This window comes from Seriola dumerili, unplaced genomic scaffold (assembly GCF_002260705.1).
Source record: "Seriola dumerili isolate Sdu_G_001 unplaced genomic scaffold, Sdu_1.0 BDQW01000016.1, whole genome shotgun sequence".
Lineage (NCBI taxonomy): Eukaryota > Metazoa > Chordata > Actinopteri > Carangiformes > Carangidae > Seriola > Seriola dumerili.
The window spans coordinates 592,276-614,598 of record NW_019174271.1 but is presented as its reverse complement, the minus strand read 5'-3'; the positions used below and the strand labels follow the sequence as shown (position 1 = coordinate 614,598).

General features: G+C 43.5%; 1 long non-coding RNA gene across 1 annotated transcript in view; it reads right to left on the bottom strand.

The window, feature by feature from the left end:
- The window catches only part of LOC111226010, a 28,456-nt gene extending 15,820 nt beyond the window's left edge, over window positions 1–12,636 (bottom strand). The window contains exons 1-2 of the long non-coding RNA XR_002665286.1: window positions 12,541–12,636; window positions 477–530 (exon numbers count right to left, since the gene is read on the bottom strand). This is a non-coding gene — a long non-coding RNA (uncharacterized LOC111226010). The remainder of the gene's footprint in view (window positions 1–476; window positions 531–12,540) is intronic.
- Window positions 12,637–22,323: the final 9,687 nt, after the last annotated feature.

Below are 22,323 nucleotides of genomic sequence, written 5' to 3'. Positions count from 1 at the left end.
CCCAACGTCTTTCTGATGTCACACTGACGTCTGGTGCTGCTGGGACGGATGTTTTCGTAGCTCAGGAAAGTTGATGCTTTGGAGATATATGGTTTTCACATGACAGCGACAATAGTAAATAATATCTAAAACGTGTTTATTGATATTTTATTTCTGACTGAATTTGAAAGATAGTTATGTCAATATATTAAAATGTATTTGCCTACAGTGAAGTCTTGTTCTCACTTTACTCTCCTTTCTGCCACTTTAAAAGGTAATTCATTTGTACAATGACTAATATCATTTTTCAATTGAGAGATTGATTCAAATTTTCTGTGTTTCCTGTTAACACTTCACTTCTGAGTGAAATTTGAAAGGAAGAAACTGAAGAACGAACAAATTTCGATAAGATCAGACCTTTTCCTCCACACTGATGAAGGAAACAGACGGTAAACAGACAGTAAACAGGCAGTAAACAGTTTGCAGTGACTCCCTACCTCTCAGCTGACTCCAGGGCTGCAGGTAGAAAACCCAGAGCTGTGACGTCCGGTCTGCAGGAAGAAAGAAATGTTGGAGTAATTCATTTGTTTCCCTTTAACAATAATAATTGTCACTGGGGTGTGTCTCACAGATTGGACTGTGACTCCTTACGCACACACACACACACACACACACACACACACACACACACACCTTTTAAGTCCTTGCAATAAATCATGTAAGATTGGTCATTGACCACATACAGACATTGGGGTGTGTTTGCGTGTGTGTGTGTGTGTGTGGGCTTGTTTTACTATATTCAAAGGGTCTGAAAACCAGCAGCCAACTTTACCTGCTGGGTCTGACAGCTTTGTGGACCCAACAAGTTTAAATGGCTGATTGAGGGTTCAGACTTGGTTCTAGGGTTCATGGTGAGGCGTTCAGGTTCAGGGTCAGGTGAGGGTAAGGAGCTGGGGAATGCATTATGTCCCCATGAATATGCTAAATCAAGGGTGTCTGTGTCTGTGTATTGTCCCTGTAGCCTGTGTGTGTGTGTGTGTGTATGTGTTTGCTGCCTCCCTATTGACTGTGTGTCTCCCAGGCGCTGCAGCTGTGATGAGGTCCGCCCTGTGTTGATAATAAGCTCGTTAATCATGCCAGCTCCCACTCTGTGTCCTGTGACTATGATTATCAACATTGATTGGCTCTGGAGAAAGCAGCCGCTGCCTCTGGACCAATGGAGGCAGAGGTTGTTGGGGTGTAATGGCAGAGCGGACAGCTATTGATTTAAGCATGAGAGGAGACTAAATGGAATCCGACTGTTTTGGCTTGGCACTGAGACAGTTCTCAGTGGTGCTGGTCTGGAGTCTGTGCAGGTTCTGGTTCAGGGTGTCAGAGCAAACTGAAGGCACAGACATTGCGACATTGCGGTTAACCATACAATTTAAATTCTTAAAGATCTTATTCTGTCAGCAAACTGTCATCTGAAATAACTTGACAAGTGTTAAGAGAGCCTGTTCATCTGCTGGAAAACAAGGTGAATGTTAAAGAAAAGCCTGAATTGAAAAAGAATGTAAGGTTTCAGGTCACTGAATCACACAAATTAAAAAAAAGCTCCAACATCACATTTGGGATTTTGAATATGTTTATTTTTTTTAAACTCTTCATTTCAGAATGAAATAGGATTTTGCTTCTAATAGGAAATAAAATATACTAAAGAGAGTCTTCTGGTTAACGCCACAAGCTTCACATAAAGAACCAGTGAAGACCGATGTTTATGTCATGAAGAAGATCACACACAGTACCTAAGGTTAATAATTCCTTTATTTTATTTATTTCATTAATTATTATTGTTCTCTGTAAAACTCATTTCCTACACATCACACACTGTTACTGTCTGTGTTCCTCATCTGTGCCTTTCACATTGTTTTAAGTCTACAGCAGAATATGTCTCGTGTTCTTTGTTATGTTGAACCGCTAAAAATATAAGATGTCTGTGTCGTTGATCTGTGTTCAGCTGATGCAATAAAAACTCATTTAAAGTCACTCATTACTATGAGAACTTTATAAAATGACAGGTCACAGTTACTCTGCTGTGTGAGAAAACAGTGATTTGAAACCAGATCACCACTGTTAACGCAGTACTGAAATGGCTATTTGAATGAATCGACTCTGGATGCAATGACTTAACTGTCTATTGTTTCTATATATCATCCTTTATTATTAAATTAAAATATTTATAATGTAGTCAATGACATAACATGTACTGTCATCCCCAAAGTAATACTGATCATCTGACTGATCCCACACACACACACACACACACACACACACACATGCGCGCATTTATGAAAAGGAAACACACACGACAAATAATTACAATCAACACATAGAGAGTTTAGCTACTGGTTCGTCCTTTACACTGAACAATCTGAAACATCAGTTCATCCGAACCGTTTCACCTTCCTCTGACAGAATCCAGCGCTGGAGAGTTTTTTGGTTTGTGATGTCTGTCTCTGAGACGTCTGCCTCCACCACCACACAACAGTTTGTGACGGTTTAAGAAAGAACATTTAAGACTATGCTCAGTAACCTCGTTAGTTTTAGTTTTACCTGAACTTATTTCTTCTGAAAAAATAGTCCCTGTGTCTGAATATCATGGAATGTGGGCAAACAGAGGTGAACTGCTCCTTCAAACCCACTGAAAGTCACTATGCTATATTCAATCAGGCCTAATATATAAAGTATATATAGCACTTTAAGGTGCACTGCATTCAGATGACAACAGATCTTTGTTGAAGACATGCTGAGTGCTGTTCGACAATCTCTCTCCTCCTCCCCGTGAAATGAGGATGTGGAATTAGGGTGGCCTAAAAAAGACGATGGAATAGAAAGATGAGACTCGAGGGTCCAGTCAAAATTACCTCAGTCTGCTCCTCAAACCAAAGCTAATGTGTCCTCACAAGGCTCACACACACACACACACACACACACACACACACACACGGCCTTGAATAGCTCACTGCATTAGCTTTCAACTGCATCACTGCATCACTTGGACAGGAAAGTTACCACGTGATCTGTCACACACGTTCTCCTCTGAAGAACAGCGCAGAACGTCGATCTTTGTTCTCTTTTCGGAGGTGATCTGAACCGTGTGAGAATCTGAGGACGAGGAACCAGGAAGTGACAAACACCTTTTTTTTTTTTTTAAAGCCCACGAGTGGCTTCTCAAAGCCCTCTGATTTCAAGTCTCTGTTGGGATCAAGAGGTTTTTTCAGAGGGCCGTTTTATGCCGATGTTCTCGATGTAATCGTGCACCTGGTTCAACTCCACTCACCCTCCAGCCTCCCAGTGAGACACCACTCAGCCAAACAGGGCCAGAACCAGCAGAGAAAGCCAGAATTAAAAAGATAGAAGGAGGAAGAGGAGGACACAGTGAGGCCACACACATAAATCCTCTCACAAGTCTGCACACACACACACACACACACACACACACATGTCTGGAAAAACTCTGCTAAACTCTGTTACTCAATTAATGTCTGGTTTTATCTGGTTTTAACACACCTGCCGTCCTCAGCTGGAATTAAAGCCTCACCTCTTTCTTTCTCCCCCTCAGCTGCACACACCCCCCCCCCCCCCCCACCACCCCTGAGTAGCTAAGCTAAGCGCAGTGTGTGGGATTAGGTTGCTGTGGTAATAACTTCCAAAACGCAAAGATTCGTCTTCCCCCGTATTCAAAGAGACTTTAGCTTTTATAAACGGAACTGCCTCAGACTTCACGCACAACTCCAGGTTTTAAACCATGTCTGTCTTTTTTAGTTTCATCGTGTTAAAGAACCGGCGTGGCGTCGTCGTCGCCGTCGTCTTTATTCTTTATTTCTCTGCTGCTGAGTTTTCTGGACGCGACCATGCCGAGCGGGGCTAATGCCATGAACTGTCTTGTTCACTGTTTTCCATAATGTTTTGCAGTTCAAATGGCGGATTGGAAAGTGCTGACATTCCGGTGGCGGATATTGCTCTCTTGCCCGCCAGCGCCCTAAATCCCCTGTTGCGAGGAGTGTGGTGTGAAATCCATTTAGCACAGATTCTTGCAAAAGGCTTGTCATCTCATTGAAGAGATCCCACTGAAATCTGGAAGAAGCCTTTTACTGTAGGTGTAAAAAAAAAAAAAAAAAAAGAAAAGAAAAGAAAAAAAAAAAAAGCATATTTCTCCCCGTCTTTGTCTCTCAGTCTGTTTCTTTGTCTCTTGTCCAGTTTCCTGTGAGAAAGAAGTGTCTGCTGGTGGTAAACAAAGATGGCTGCTCTGTCACGGTGGGGTTAGTCTTTCATAAAACGTGTCAGGAGACTTTACACAGTCCTGGTCCTGAGGCACGGGAACACTAACAGGCATGAGTGAGGGTTTATCATGTCTTTTATTTCAGCAGGAGGAGCTGCTGGTGCATCAGTCATGTTAGTCCCAGCTTGTTACTCTGGTCTCATTGTGACTAAAGAGCATTGTTCAGGTCTGCAAACAGCACCACAAGCTTCCCCTGCGTTTACTCTGAATCGAAACCTTTTCCTCCCACAAAACTGGAAACAAACAAAAAAAAAAAAATCACTAAAAACTGTGCTTTTCTACAAGAGTGGAGACACATGGCCTCAGAAGGAGAAGTCTCTGACATGCTCTCTGGAGTCAAAACCATTCTCTTTTGTCTGAGAGTAAAAGGTCTCGTACAGCTGCTCTTAAAGCAACATCACGGTTTAGTGCAAATTCTCTCTCTAATCAGAAACATGAACGACAGATGACGAACAACCAAGTTTAAAAAGCATTGATTAACCGTGGCTGCATCAGCATGAAGCCTAGTTTAAGCCAATCAGAAGTGGTCCTGATGAGAGTGTGTGTGTGTGTGTGTGTGTGTGTGTGTGTGTGTGTGTGTGTTTCAGGTCTGGATGCCTTTGTGTGCAGCTATATGTCAAACAAAGGGCCGCTACGCCGGCCTGCCTGCCGTCCGTACGCCCAGGCTGGGGGGGAGGGAGGACAGAGATGTGGTCTGGTCTGTGTGTGTGTGTGTGTTTTGAGTGGGGGGATGTGGAGTGTCAGGCCCGGAGTGNGGGGTGGGGGGTGGGGGTGGTGGGGGTTCTGTCTGAAGGAAGCAACCAGCCGTGTGAAATCCTCCACACTGACTCTCTCCTCCTCTCTCCTTCACTCTGACTCCTTTGTGCTCTATTTCTTTCACTCCTCTGTCCTCTCCCTTCATTTTCATCACGACCCTTTACCTTTCACCCTCTTNGAGTGGAGACACATGGCCTCAGAAGGAGAAGTCTCTGACATGCTCTCTGGAGTCAAAACCATTCTCTTTTGTCTGAGAGTAAAAGGTCTCGTACAGCTGCTCTTAAAGCAACATCACGGTTTAGTGCAAATTCTCTCTCTAATCAGAAACATGAACGACAGATGACGAACAACCAAGTTTAAAAAGCATTGATTAACCGTGGCTGCATCAGCATGAAGCCTAGTTTAAGCCAATCAGAAGTGGTCCTGATGAGAGTGTGTGTGTGTGTGTGTGTGTGTGTGTGTGTGNTCTTCTCTCTCCAGTTTCTCTCTCCTCCTTCCTCCCTCCTCCTGCTCTTCCTCCCTGTCCCTCACATGTCATCCAGCGCACAGCCGGGAGCTAATATTAACTAGCAACAAATTATAATAGAAAGTTTACCGCCCATTACAGCTCCTTTGGTGGGAGACAATCTTTGATATGGAAATGCTGCCACTGCTGTGTAGGATGCATACATATGCACTACATCTGATTCTGCATGTGTGCAGCTCTGACTGTGCCCCTGTGTGTGTGTGTGTGTGTGTGTGTGTGTGTGTGTGTGTGTGTGTGTGGGAAGACAATGTGAAATGGAGGGTGTATCCTGAGGGAACCCTGTTGTAAACTGTTTTGACAAATTGGGACTGAGGGTGCGTTATCTCTGGGGCTTTTCTGAGGGCTGCTCGTTGCCCACAGCCAATATACACACACATCAGACTGACACATAACAAATGGTAGGTGTGGATGATGGAGTTACTATGAGCCAATAAGCTCTTTAATGTATTCAAACCCGCTTAGCCACACTAAGTACCCAAGTGCTCAAAGTAGAGAAAGCTCAGCGCGCGCTAACAGGAAGTCAGGCAATGGGAACAAAGAAATATGAGTGTACAGTGATCATTCATCGCTTTAATGGTTAGAATTCAAATGTTTCTGAGCAAAAAGAGGAAGTAAAAAAGAAATTAAATACAAAATAATTCCAATAAATCACTGACACGATGCAGCCAAACACTGAAGGAATCCAGAAACACAAAGACAAAAAAAAAAAGGGCTTACCTTTCAGTTCCACAGCCAAAGAGTCTCTCCCACTCTTCACACACACGCACGCACGCACGCACGCACGCACACACACACACACACACACACACACACACACACACGGTCATCACACATGTGCTCCCACGCGCTCAAACACACCGTGTGCGAGGAGGGAAAGAGACGAGAACCCATCATTGTTCTCATAACCCCTCCCACACTGATGCGTAGCTCTGTTTGGATGGCAACATGTAGGAGTAGCACTCTCTCTCTCTCTTTCTCTCTCTCTCTCTCACACACACACACACACACACACACACACACACACACACACTCACTTTTTTCACAGTGTCTGGATAAAAAACATGCAGCATCAACAGTCTACCTTGTTTCAGCCTCCGTCTACTCCAGGAATTCCATCACACACACACACACACACACACACACGTCCTCCACTCCTATATGCTCACAGCAAACTGCACACAAAGACTCACTCACAGATCATGTGATCATGTGATGTGTGTGTGATGCGCCTCGTATGCATGCATGTGAGAGCATGTGGTGTCTTTCCAGTCCCTGCTCCTTATCAGCCCTTTTGCGTACACTGTGCGTTTGTGCACCATGCTGTGATGATGTCCGCTGTGTATTTTGGGTATATACCTCTATGTGCTGTAGTAACGCAGCAGCTCCGTGCCCCTATGTGTGTGTGTGTGTGTGTGTGTGTGTGTGTGTGTGTGTGTGTTTAGCCAGAGGGGGTTAGGTGTTAGGATAAACAAACAGGCACCTTTACAACCCCTCGTTCTGCTCAGCCATCGGGGAGGAAACAGCTCTCACATCCGCTCTATTAGTCCCGAGGGGCAGTGTGGCTACATGTACTTAGCCCCTCTGCATTATTGATGGCTGGTAATGGTGCCATTACTACAGGATAGGAAGCTGGTGGGTGTTCTAACACAGGGCTGATGAGGACACGTGAGGAATCAAAGTCCATCGGCCCGAGCTGGGCCAGAATCTCTTTAAAAAAGAGGCAGAGGAGGTGTTTTCACTACGGGCACGGCTACTTTCTGCTGATTACACAAACGTCACACAAGAAAAGGAAGCTGATGAATGTTTTAGTTTATGGCGATTTGGAGACATCACGCTTTTGGGAGCTGTGCCGGTCTGAACCGGGCCAGTCTGGGTGACTTTCTGCTGACTGCAGCGTTGAGTCCAGCCAAGTCGCAGACAGGGCTGTATGTGCTCTCTGAGTGAGATGACTCACAGCGGCACTGACGTAAATCTTAAAAACAATCACACTACCATCTTTAACAAGAGTGTCTGACGGCGAAAATGCAAATGTATGTGTGTGTGTGTGTGTGAGTGAGACACAAAACAGAGACAGAGACTGTCCAACTAATCAAGAATACACACATACACCACACATACACACACACACACACACACACACACATAAGAAAATTAATTTTATTATAATTACTTTATTTGTTAATTTGCACATTTGTTCCATATAATCCTGTAATGAGCATTAACAAGGTGTCAGTCTGATATGCTTTCATAACCTCCTTAATAGTTTTGTTAAACTGTCGTTTTCAGATGATATGTAATTAAATTAAATTAAAAGGTGAAACTGAAGTCACATTTGTAATAATGGAACTGGAATTCAAACAAATTTTTCAACACATTTAAAACAAGTCAGAAAAGTGATGTGTGAAAACACTCAATGAAAATCTAATTACATTTATAAGTAACACACACTAAGTGACGATGGTCTGATGTGTGAACTAAATTATTTTGTTGGACTTTCACTGTGTTTTCAGCTGCAGGTAAATGCAGCAGGAAGTAAAACAGTGTTAAAGGCTGAGTTAAACATCACACTGTCGTTACCTCCGGTGCCTTCATGGACCGGTGTTTGTGTAAATCTAGACCTGATAGAAAAAGCAAAACCTATTCCTATTCCCATTTTCTTACTAATTTATATTAAAAATATTTTTTTTAAATATTGAAAGCTCGTTTTTGTCATGTTAAACATTTTATACATGAGTTTATACATTGTTTTTGTCTGCATACTTTAGAATTAAATGTTTATATGGTAAAAACCTAACCTGAAATACAAATGATAAACATATTACATATTAGTATTTCCATAACCTGTGTGTATATGTAAACGGTAATTAAGTAAGTTCCTTTTTGATATGCCTGGTTGCTATAGAGACGGTCATGTAACAGCGAAGTGTGAGGCTAAAGATAAGCAAGCTTCAGAAGTCAGGGTCATGTGTTCTAAATATTATTTACTGGTTATTATTTCCAAACAGTTCATGTGTTTTTTAAATGGAAAAATGATGGAAAAATAACATTTCATATTTGTGTTGCTAATGTGTGCTGGATGCTAACCCTAAGGCATGCTAACATATCATGGTATGGTTTTTTTTTTAGGATGTGTGACAAAAGCTCATTTCCACTTTAAATGTTTTTTTTACTGAAACAGATGTCCAGAGTGTTAAAGTTAATATTCCACCCTGGAATCAGTCATCTGACAATGAATAAATTAATTAACAGAACACAAAAACACCAGCTTTTTCAGAGAGAGGTGAAAAAAAAAGCTAAATTTTTTGTGGCAAACCTATGTAGACTTCTTGGGTTTTAATTTGAAAACATTTGAATTTCATGTGTTGAGCTAGAATACTCTAGTCAAGTGTAACTATCAGGGTGGTTTGGCCTTTAGAGAATGATTTAGTGTCATTTACATTTTGAATTCAGATTTTTTCAGTCACAAAGAGTAAATTCAACATTGTTCAGAAATGCTGTTGGTCGTCTGTATATAATGTAGATAGAATGTTTTTTTCAAGAGGGAAAATGTGCACAAGAAATCTAGATGAAATTTTGGCAAACTGAGACCTCATATGTTCAGTTTCAGGCTGTGTTCCCTTAAAACAATAGAAATCTAGTTTGACCCCCCCAAAAAAAAAAAAAAAAAAAAATCCCTAGGTCCCTTTATGAGCTTTTACCAAAGATTTCAACCACACCTCATTCATATGTACGTAACATGTGTAGAACATGTACCAGATGTTACATAAACATGTAAAATAAATGCATTTTCTTCTGAGGAAATTACTTAAAAATACCTTGAAAAACAGTGTCTCATGTGGTGTAGATGATGATTCCTATTGTTGGAATAAAATGACCAAACTCACATTGAAGTATGTCAGAGCAGCGATGACCAGCACGTGTTTTTACACAAAATAAAGGATAAGAATGTCAAAACTTCTTTGACTTTTCAGATTGAAAAGAACCTGAGTTTAAGTTTATTCCTCAAACACCTATTTACTAATTATACATGATATGAAATTCACTAAAATTAAACTAAAATGATCCTGTTTGAAAATACACTTCCTGTGTGTGTCTATGCATTTTTTATTTATTTTAGAAGCAATCAAACATACGCAGTTACACACACACACATTTGATAAGAGCTTTAAAAAAAAAAAAAATCAGCTGTCATGAGGAGGCTGTGGTAAAATCTTATAAAAGATGAAATGTTCTGGTATTTCACCGCGTTCACACGAACGCGTCGCTGTGTTAGGAGTTTTTTTTGTCAGTGAATGCCACACCCAAGGGCCCTCGCACACACACCGAACGGACACTATACACTCCTCTGCTTCGATGGCCGACTCACACACACAGACTCAGGGTCAGCGCCCGACGCTGCTACATGAAACAGGAGGAGCGGCTCGCTGTGAGATGATACTGCTTGTATCCTCACATTATCCTCTGCAGAGAGAAACCGCAGCCCCGGCTAACACGGCTGGCGCCTCGCAGGCTCCTGGAGACGGGGAAGGATGACCAAGCATTCAGCAAGAGCAGCAGATTGAATTACCGCTGATCAAATTAAACAAAAAACAAATTGAACTGGGGACGTGGAGTTTTTTTTTTGCGAAACGCCTGCTTCGATGTAGAATTACACTTCGCTAAATTTACCTGCAGCTTTTCCACCAACTTTGTTTTCTTCCAGACATCAGAATGAGATGAACTAATGAGAGATATTCTAATTTTTACAGTGGGTGTTTGTATGTGTTGATAATGATTCACAGCTGTGGGGGTTTTGTTGCGTTACATGGTAGCACACAGTAACTGCTTTGTGTGCTTAGATATTCAAATTATTGCCTGCTTGCTGGCATGTGAGAACGCTTAGGCCTGTGGGCCAAACAGAAGTCCAAATACATAAACTAATACGATATCAGTGTCAATGCCTTGGGCAATTATTAGCACATAAAAGAAGCTGTTAGATGAAGGGGTGGTGGGGGTGGTGGTGGACTGATCTCCTCTACGATAAAGGTTGGAGAGAAAACAAGAGGAGAGAGGAAATATGTATGAGTGTCCAGAAATATCACCCCAGATAGAGCGGACCTAAGGGGGGGGGGGGGGGGGGTGAGTACCTGCTCTCTCCCGGCCTACTAATGAGACACACACACACACACACACACACCTCCTCCCGTCTGCGCCGTTTAATGCAAATAAGCACAACTATGAAATTTTCGACACCATCCACCGTCATATTTCAATATTTTTGTGAGAAAATCTGCAGCCTGTTTCCTCTGGACAGGAAGCTCACAACCCCACGTTCTCCATGAGAGGGTCAAAAGCGCCTTTCTGTTTCAGTGTGAATTCAGCTGTTTAAAGACATTACAGCGCTGCAGCCTTGAATGCGAGCATGATTTAGTTTGGTTATGGATTAATTAGCGAAACACACGTTAATACTTTGTCAATAACAGTGGCGGAAAAGCTTTTTGTTCGAGCTACAAATCTCAGACAAAGTGAGAAAAAAAAAATCACTGACCCCACCTCTTCAGGACTATGCATTTACAGCAGCAGTATGGCTTTGTCTTATGATGCTGAATTCCTTTTTCGTCCTGTGCAGCCTTCACAAAAAGAGAAAGTGACTTAATTCCACAGAGGAAAAAAAAAAAAAAAAAAAAAAAAGGAGCATAATGATCTCTTCAGACCAGGTGAGCCCCGTCCACAGGGGTCCCCATCAGCTCAGCTCCACCACTGCCACATCCACAATCTCCATGACAACCACTTAACATGATGACCCCCTCACCATGACGACCTCTGTCACCCAGCTGTCCTCCTGGGGCCTGTAATGGAACTAATATGGCTGCTATGGAGCAACCTGTGAGACTGCGCCCACCACCGCCACCGCCGCCACCTCCTCCCCCTCCTCCCCCTCCTCATCCTCTCTTCTTCTCCCCTTTAATTCCTCTACCCTCGGGGGGGGGGGGGGGGGGGGGGGTTAAAGCAACTAAATCTGGTGGAAGTTTCTCTCATCCAGACAATAAAAGCCACTCTATCCTGATGGCTCCAGCGGGTTAAGAAACCCTTCACCTCCCAGCACAGGAATCAATTGGATCTACAGAGCTGCTAACCAACAACCTAACAGCTGCCTGCGACTGTGGCCTCTGTCTCTCTCTCTGTCTCTGTCTCTCTCTCTCTCGTAGCCTGGAGGAAATTCATCTCCTCTGGCCTCCTGCTGGAAAGTTCCTTGAATGGCTGCTCTAACCCAGTTTAGGGCCCAATTGCTTGGTTATTTTGGAATTGAGCTGTTTGTGCTGAAAATGAGAGGACGATTGTGTGCTGCAGGAATGTGCAAGCAGAAGTACAACCCAAACACACACACACACACACACACACACAGCAGCAGCTTCTTAAAGCATCTCTTTGTCTCTGGGGGTTGCATAATGATTCCATGACAGCCTGTCAGACATCATATGAAATTGATTCCACAAAGCCAAGGCGGCTCTCTCTGCGCCATTATCTGTAACCGCTGACGACTCCGCTCTTCATCAGCCTCTCTTATCTCTTATTATGTTATAAAAAATGGCCCGGCCCGAACTGCGCTCGGCGGACAAAGAGGAAGAGGGTGTAAAAGCGCAGGAAACACTGTGAGGTCCAGTTTGGAAGTCTTAAAGTCTAGTTAAGGAGGTGACATCTTCCTTTAAAAGTGCCACGGAGCTTTTCACCTGCACCACTAACCGGGACAGTGTTTACTAGAAATACATGTTTTCTACTTTATCCAAAGACTGTCGGTTCAAGTGTCTGCTCTGTGTGATACTCGGCCTGCAGGCCTCACAGAGAGGGCTGTGTTAGACATACATTAAGATGCTGTGGTGTGTAAATGCATGAATGAGTGTGTGTGTGTATTGGATGCACATGCATGTGTGGCACGCTGGTGTGTGTGTGTGTGTGTGTGTGTGCGTGTGTGAGTTACCCCCGGCTGTCCCTGAGGGCTGAACATGCTCTGACAGCGCTGATGCTTCTCAGTGTCCCACTCCTCTTTCAGCTTTCATCTACAGTCTGTTCGCTATCACTCAAAACTCCCTCCTCTCCTCCGCTGACTCACTCTCTCCTTCTTTTCTACCGCTTCTGTCTCTCCGTGTCATCTCCATCCTTCCTGTCTCGCTCTCTTCCTCCCTATTCTGTCACCTTTGTCCCTCTTTCTTTCTTCTTTCCCTCACTCCCCTTGCTCTGCTTCTTTTCCTCACTTTTTCTCCTCCACTCATCTCTCTCCCTCCCTCCCTCTCTCATCTTTTTCTTCTCCTCCTCTCTGTCACCCTCACCAGCGCTCCAGGAGCTTGGTATCGCTGTCTCTCAGCTGGCACAGAGAACAGGCAGACACATGGGAGGGCTGTTTTGTAATCCAGCAGGTCATACCACCCTAGCACAGGAATGGGGGGGTGCTGATGGGAGAGAGGGAGGGGAGGGGGAGGGAGGAGTGAGCAGACCTATACTGCTACCTTCCAACCTATACCTTTCTTGCATCCCTCCGTCTGCGAGCCGATGGTCTCTCCCTTTTTTCCCACCGACAACGGGAGGTCTAGCCTCGCTACATCCTCTCTGCGCGTTGAGGTTTTAGGAATGAGCAGAGAGAGGGAGGGAGGAAGGAAACAAGGAAGGGAGGAAAGAAGAGAGAAAATGGAAATGGGAGGAAGTGTGTAAATGAAAGGGTGGATGAGAGAGGAGAGGAGAGGGATGGGAATGAAAGGAAAGATGAAAAGATCGGCTGGGGGGAGGGATCCCCCGAAGGGTTGTAGACTGAATCAATGAAGCCTCTTAGCTCAGGAAATATTTTTAAGTATAGGAATCAAATGTATGATAAAAAAAAAAACCAACAAAGAGCCTGGTCATGAATTTGTGATGCTCTACACTTTAGGTTACAACCCAGCCACACAGCTGGCGCCACTGACTGTGTGTCAGTGTGTTTAAAACAGACAGGCTGGCAGGGAAGAAAGATGGAGGTTAGGTGGAAGGGTGATTGACCGCTTGTCTGCCTCACTGTGACCTGTCATCTCCCCCCACAGTTCATCCATTCATCCTCACTCTCACCTTCACCACCTCAGGAAGATCTTCATCAGTCACACTGTTGGAGCTACGCATTAAATGAATTGACCGTGTTTATGTTCACTAAATGATTCCGATTTATTTGTTCTAGGTGAATCATAAATTCATTTATGTCGGTCCAGTGGGAACGAGCTTCTCCAGCTATTGCACATGATAGTAAAGGTAAGAATCTACTGTATATCCACATGAGTTAATTAGCTCAGTAGGATCAGTGATAAACAGCTGCTAGTTTTCTGTAAATCATGAGTCACACTCATTCATTTCAGCTCAACTTTGCTCTGGATAGTATTCATTCATTTACACTGCAGGTACATTATCTCTCTAAACAGCTTTTTTTCCCTGTGGTGGGCCGATCACCTGTGTGATGATGGTGCACCTCATTACTTGTGTCCAACTGTCAACGCTCAGTGTTGGCGTGGAAAGCAGTGCGTCCTTTCTGTAGCCGGGGATGTGAATGGTGGTGGATGGACCTGTGGCGATTAGAGAGGCCGGGTGCTGGACCGCCCTATCAGAGGCTCTACTGAGTGATGCTGGTCCGGGTCGGATGGGCGACATTGGGCGAGGGCGGGTGACTGAGCTCTGCCTATATATTACAATAGGCTGCTTCTAAATGCTGGAGACGGATATGCTAATGTGGCTACGTCAATGTGTGTGCATGTGTGTGTGTGTGTATTTGTGTTTGGAAGAGTGTGATTGAATGAATAACCAGTGAACCATGAAGGAAGGTGAGCCAGAGGTGTGTGTGTGTGTGTGTGTGTGTGTGTGTGTGTAGGAAGTCTTGAGCAGCACTCTTCAGCTGGTGTGAACTGTATGGTTTCATCTCTGAATGAAAAGCACAAAAAAGCTGTTTCTATTGCTAATCCCTCATTATTACTGATGTGTGTTCAACGTAAATAATTTCATCATAATTCTGATATTCCTCAGTTTCTTTCGCTGTTAGATGGTAAGAAATCCATTCAAAAAAGAAGAACCATATACCAACCATTACCGTTTCAAGAGTGAAAAATGAAAGCATCTATGCAGGAACCACGGAAGGATGTAGAATAAAGTACACAAGCAAACAGTCTTTGGTGTAAAGACGGCTTCTTTTGTGGTGGATGAAAGATTTGAGCAGGAGAAGAAGATGAAGCAGCTCACAGGGTCCACAGCTCCGTCCTCCATTTACATCTTAAATGAAAGAAGCAGGCCTCCAGTTTGAATGGATTTCAGTGAAGTGAAGGTGAAGTTTTTTCTTTTCTAATATGCTGCGCTGGAGTTCATACCCCTGATACGTGTCACTCATCAGACCTGCAGCGTGTGCCACATATGGAAAGAGGCAAATTCACAGCTGTTGTTGAAGAGTGTGAGCTGTGCGATAGAGATGAGGTATTGATTCCCATCTCAGCAGGGGCTGTCACAATGTGGACTGTGAAATTAGCACCTCCATGTTTAACTGAACCTTCAGCTCTGATACATTTAAACAAATGAATTCCTCTTTATTCCCACGAAGTGAGATTCAGAATATTTAAGTGCAATACTGTGTTCAAAACTAAACAAAGTCTTTGTTATTGCTCAGGTAAGCCATGAACCAGCCTGTAGTTATGCTGCTATAGATTAGAGGCTGCTGGGGGAACTCCCATGATGCACTGAGCATTTCTTCTCTCTCCATGCATTCATATCACACTGACACTACTCCACACTAATCATCAATCCCTTTTGTTATTGTTATTGTTAGTAGTAGTAGTGGTAGTAGTTGGTGCTGCTATCATTGTCCTTGTTATTATTAATAACACTTATTATTATCATTATTATTGTTATTATTATTACCAGTGTGAGGCTTTGTCCACATTAATACATTTTAGTTTTAAAAGTCATCTCTTCTTCTTCGTTTCCTCCTGGTGTCCACACACAAGAGACGTTCAGACAATCTGCTGGACCTGTTTTATTTTAGAAAACTCTGGGGTTGTGTTGTAGTCTGGACAGGAACTATGACCTTTGGAAACGGTGACACAGAGAACACACGGTCGCTCCCTGAATGGGTCTTATCTGCCTCGACTGCCAGCGCTGAAGCAACATGATAATGAATCACAGGTGTTACGGACCTTCTTGACTTTGCCAGCAGCTGTGCTTCAGTTAAATTCTACATTCGACTGTCTTTACTGCTGCTCGTTCAGAGTTTTGACTGCGACTAACCAACAGCAGAGTAGACTGAGGTTTACACCGGTACGCACACGCCCAATGTACGTGAACGGTCATGTGATGTGTGTTTTCTGGTGCGTTATTCTGGATGGGAGTTATTTCTGTTACAGAGCTGAGATGTTTGCCTGGACAGAGATGGATTAAGGTTTAAAACACTGATGAAAATGAAAACATATTAGTGTGGACGTAGCCTGACAGAGACAGTATATACAGCTGTTCCTGGTGTCTCTCTCTCTCTGTCTCTCTCTCTCTCGTCTTTCCCCTCTTTCTCCTCTCAACCCAGCCGAGCCCCCTCCACCCTGATTCTGGTTCTGTTGGAGGTTTTTCCTCTCCACTGGCGCCAAGTGCTGCTCATTGTGGAACTCTTGAGTTTCTCTCTATAATATTGTCTCAACCTGACCCTGTAAAGAGCCTTGAGATAATGTATGTTGTGATTTATAATATTCCATTCTCACTAAAATGTAATGTACTGAGAGACATTAGTCTCAAAAGTCATGACTGTCTGTGGATTATTTATGTTCACAAATGCATCCTATAACCCATCATGAATAAATGTCAATACTCCATATACAATCTCCAAGTTCATCAATATCATCATATTTGCTAATACTTCCTGTGGATATGTATATGTATGTGTGTGTGTGTGTGTGTGTGTGTGTGTGTGTGTGTGTGTGTGCGCGCACAGATCACCTGACACATGTGGACTGGGTTACATTTGTGTGTAATGTTTTCAGAGTCAAGACATTGTTTGATCCAATAATGTTGCATTCAAGTGCAGGAGGAAAACTCAGATGTCTTACCCTTACCTATGTTTTCCTCCTAAATATCTCATGGATTTTACAAATGTCACTACATTCTCATTAGAAGCCAGTATTTATACTGCACATGTTACAGATTCATGTCACTCTTTTTATTTCAAAAGTAGAAAAACGTGCATCAGAGCTTCATATTTTATCAAAACATCATTACTGATGTGTTCCGTCCTATTCTTTTCTATTTTCATTATTGATTCATCTACAGATTGTTTTTCAATTCTTTATCTCATAGTCAAATATCAGTGCCCACCTCTATTTCCCACAGACCAGGATGACACCTTTAAATTATTATTGTTATTACTAATAAATTAAACTTGTTTTGTCTGACCAACTGTCCAAAACAATATATTCAATATAAATTAAATTTACAATGAGGGAAAAATAAAACCTGCAAATCTTCACATCTGAGAAGCTCCAGCCAGTGAATGTTCTTTCTGTATACATGACATTAATGATTAACTATCTAAACTGTTCACTCAATCATCAAACTGATTAATGGTTTCAGCTCTATAAATATTCATGCTTACATGTAAAAGCACTCAGATGCAAACTATACAAACAGAAACCTGCAAACCTTTGTCTCATTTTTTAAAATCAAAACGAGAAGCAGAGCTTCACTCACCACACATGAAAACACATACAGCAGATTCCCGCAGCTTCCAGCACCATACGGTGAAGCTAATGGGTACTGGGGCTCGTATCGACGGGCTGCGTGATTGACAGATGCACAAAGAAGCCCTGCAGTCAAGGCTGAGCCGGCTGCAGCCATATTCCATGCGGTGCCATTTACGTGCCGCCATGTGTAGTAACAGGCAGCTTGGAAACCCTTTTTTTTTTTGCCACTGCTCTTGTGTAACAAATTGTGTCATTAACCTGTTTAAGCTTGGTAATCGTGGTAAGGTAAGCGGCTCTCTTCGGTGGAGATGACACTGTTGGACGTCGTTCAAAAATGTGAAGTGTTTCCTAAAGCCTTAAATTCATTTACACATCGCTGTGGCGTTCTGCTGCAACACAACATTCTGTATGTAGCAAGCTGTGTATATTCTGTGTATTCTGTGTGTGTGTGTAGTGTGTGAGGAAATGTGTACATGCCAGGTGTGTGATTGTGCACATACATGTCATCATCCATGTGAACCTGTGTGTGGTTGCAGCTGCAGCAGTAGCATTTGTCTCAGTGTGAGTGAGTTAGTATGGGGGGAGCGTGTCTATGTTCCCACAGCCCTATATTCCCCTTTTATACCCTTTCAGAACGCTTTGCATCCACGTTCCACGGCGTCTTCACATTTATCCACCTCAGCGCTCGTTTTTGTAAAGCATCGTTTTCAGTTTCGCAATTCACCGTTCTAATGTGGACGGAAGGGCTGACCAGATAAATATTACCCGGGTTAGTGTGGACATGGGCTTATGGGAACATATAAGACTGTGGGAAAATAGGGCCTAATTTTCAAAACATTCTTAGAAATGTGGGAACATAGGGCTGACCCCAGTATGGGTGAGGTTGGCGAGACAAGGCGCTTCCCGATCCTTCGTCCTAATATCAGCTACTGTTATTAACTGTGCGTTTTACATCTTTCACTGTGTGTGTGTGTGTGTGTGTGTGTGCCCATTCAGGTATGGATGTATGTAATACAGTATGACTGTGCAAAGCTGTGATATGAGCACGGACCAAAACATTTGCACATTAAATGGTATGTGTATGTCTGGTCACACAACTGAACTCACATATCTGCACACACACACACACACACACACACACACACTTGATCAAGATTGGTAAAAACATGTATCAGTAACTCAGATATAACATAGGTATTCTGTGTTCTTTCCAATGCTGCAGATCACTTCACGTTAAGGATATGTGCTTCAACAAACTGATAACCATAAGTAAACTGCATTCAATTATTAAGTAAAACTTGAAATCAATTATTTTGTCTATTTTCATTTTCAAGTATTTACAGAAACTTAAAAAAAAAATGTGATGTAAAACACCGTCAAGTCAAAGCCTGTTTAATCATCTTTTGTAGTGTTGTGATCTTTAGCCTTTGTAACTATAGGTTTAGCTACATTATTACCTGAAGCTTCATGGTGGTTAACATCATCATGGTAACTTTACAATGTACAAAATATCTGATTCAGCAGTTTTTAAGGGCTGAGACATGGACACTTCTCCTGACACACACACACGCACACACACACACACACACACACACACACACACACACACACACACACCTCTAACTTTCTAGGCAACATTACATCTGTGCACATGCTCTTGTTTTTTTTCATGCGGCCATGATCTACTCCACTCACCAGGTTTGGCTGTAAAAATAATCAATTCTTTGCTAAGCAGCTATTGTGCAGTCATATTCACGATTTTAATGCTACAGCTGCCTCTGCTGCTCTTTGTTTACAGTATTTTCTGCAGTGTAGACAACTTGCTTCCTGTTAACACCAGCACACATATGCCCAGTGTACGTGGATGGTCATGTGATGTGTGTTTTCATGTGTTAGTCTGGACCGAGATTATTTTTCCGATACAGAGCGAAAACAGTCGTTTGGTCAGAGATCGTTTGAGTTTTCTAAAACGCTGTTTTAAACGTAGTAGTGTGGACGTAGCCTCAGGGGGACCTACTGTTAACCCACTTAATTGCATTGCATGTTACCTCTTTGCTGTGCACTGCAGAAAGACAGGAGGGATGACAAACCACTGGAAGCTAAAACATTACACACCACGCTGCATTCAGTGGGTCTTAACGGGTAACACAGGAAAGAAAACAACAGTTAAAGTCTCAAATGTTCCTTCAAGGTATAAGACTCCAAATAAACATTTAAAACCAGTTCTGATGGTGGTTCTTTGTACCTTGTGACAATTGTGTCGTAAAACCCTGGAAGAGAACTACTGAAGTTGAAGAGGCTCTGAGGAGGGAGAGGAGAAGAGAGGTGTTATTTTTACGCGTAGCACTGACACATCTATATACAGCACTGAACACAGCTCCCCTGTGTCTGCCCATGTACACGTATGGTACGTAAAGGTTTGAGTGAGTCAAAATTACCAAAATTATAAGATTAATTAATTTTGTATTATGCAACATTAGCACTTCAGTACAACTACAAAGCAGTGGAATTGTGTGATGTATTTACAAGGTAAATACCTGAATTCACCTGCAACATATGGACATAGGAAAATGAAAGGAACACATAACAGTGATTTTGGATGTTGAACACCAACGGTACCAAGACACCTCAAACATAGAAATGAAAATTGCTTTAAAAAGAAAATGTTATTTATGTGTTTTTAGCACCAGCTCAACAAATACATAATAGCAATGATCGCAAACCAGGAAGTTGTGTGCCTGAATCATTTTGTGCAGCATCAGTTTGAGTGTGTAGCCACATTTCATCTCATTATTATCCAGGAGATTTACATTGATGAGGCCATTAGGATGCTGTAAACCCACTCCTCTGCCTGTGTTATGATTACATAAGCTAGCCGCTATATTAACTCACCCATTAGGAACAATGCTGACGGGACAGAGAAAAGAGCAGCAGGATACGTAAAGATCCCACCAACCCTGTGATGATGGCCTGTTTGTGTCCCTGTCTCATATTTACTAAATGTTGCTTTTAAGTAAAATAAGTGTGTTGCTGAATTGATTACATGGGCTTTATTGTGTTTACGGGTGTGCAGTCTAAAAGGCTTTCGCTTATTGAAATGAACTATTCCTTGCACTGAATACGGTCAGCAGGTTTACCGCAGCCTTAATGCAAAAACCAAAAAAAAAAAAAAAAATCAGCCTTTTTGGTGCATTTTCATCTAGCTTATTTGCTACAAGTTGTAAGACTGAGAAAACTTGAGCTGCAAAATATTCCTCTATTCTTGATATGAAATAAAGTCATGTTAATGTTACCATTAATTAGACCAGAGCTGTGTCCCCATTCAGGAGCCGTGTCCCACGAAGGTGTGGCCTCAGTAGCCAGAGGAGAAGGAAGTCATGGTGCAAGAGGCACTTGAGGCTAGCATCAGCTGGGGTTCCTCTCACGAGGAAGGCATCCTAGAACTAGGCTATGGGGAAGATGAAGATGTGACCTCAGATATCCTCACATCAGAGGACGAGGAGAGGACGATTTCTTCATCACACCTAGGGATGGGGATGACAGAAGCATGCCAACTTTTCCTCTCCCCATAGACCTGCTGGATGTATGCATGTACGGATGTATGCGCAGCCCCTGGCCCGCTGTCGTAACGGAAATCAACAGATCCCGTTATGAGGGGAAGAGGTTGCCCCTGGCTAAGAGTGCGACAAGACAACTTCTCCCAATCTTCTTGGAAATGCTAAGAGATGGCGCATCCGTGGAAAGGCAGCCTGTATAGCAGCAGGAAGACCATACCCGGCACCTTGTCCCTCAACTGTGAAGCAATGGAAAGCCTGGGTCTCTTGCGTATGCCTCGGATGGAGCCGCTGGTCACGGCACACCTCCATCCTCGGCTGTCAGTGTCAACCCAAAACCCTACACTGCCCTCTAAGTCGGACCGGTTACAGTGAGGGCACTCAATGTTCTCTCACTCCTCATTGCGTACCAAGTAGTGATATGTGATGAGTACGAGAGAACCCAAGACCCAGCTTAACTGGGAGGAAACATCTTTCATCTCTGATTTATGCCTCCGTGTTCAACGTTGCGCGGTCCAGGCCACAGGTAAGCACTAGGAACCGTGGTCTTACAGGAACGAGCGCGACGGCTTAACCTCGCCAACCTATCTGACAAGTAAAAAGATGATACCCCAGAGGGTATCTTCGGCTCTGCGCTGCCCTCCAAGCAGCGGTGATCTGACGCCAAGAAGAAGGAAGATAAGGTGCTCCAACTTCACCAACTCTCCCTCGCAAAGCCCCTATTCCTCCCTCGGCTGTGGAGTGAAAGACCTTCGCGCAGGCTACTTCTCAAGTGCAGCTTCTCCAAAACGGCCAAAACCTCAGCCCACGCTGCCCCCCTCCTCCAGGCAGAAGAACGGACCTGACTGGCCCAGGAAAGCCCCAGCCCCTGCTACAGCTTTGCTGGTTCAACCTGCCTTAGCTATCAGTTGTCAGGCTAGGAAGAAGAAGAGAGCGGCCTGGCAGACTCTCTCCCGGCCGGTGAGGCAACTGGCCCATTTGCCAGAGCCGCCTGTTTGGCTTTCAGGTGTTCCTCCCTGGGGTCCTCCAGGCCCACGACGTCCAGCTGCCACGGATTGTACCAGAGCGAGCCGGGAGGAAAAGAGACATTGCAGCAGAGGGTTTAGCTGTTGCCCCTCTCTCATGTCCGCAAGCACACACACGTTTTCAACAAACTGAAAACAAATGTCCTGCTGTCGCAACCAGACCAAACAGTGAGGGCGCAGCTTATGAAAAGGCAAAACAAAAAAATAATAATATAAGCAGTGCGGTGCCCGCACCGCCTGATTCCCCCTCATGAAAAGCTGCAGCTTAGCCAGGGAGATGAGCCCCGCCGCCAGAGCCTTTCGGGGTTTCATGGGCTCTGAACAAAATTCTCAGGAAATACAAATCCAGGATACTCACGCATGCATCCCCGCTGCGTTTAGCACGGCGAGACGATTGGTTCAGCTGCATCGAGCTCAAAGACGAGTTTACACATTCCCTTTTAGCCCCCACACAGAAAGTATCTCA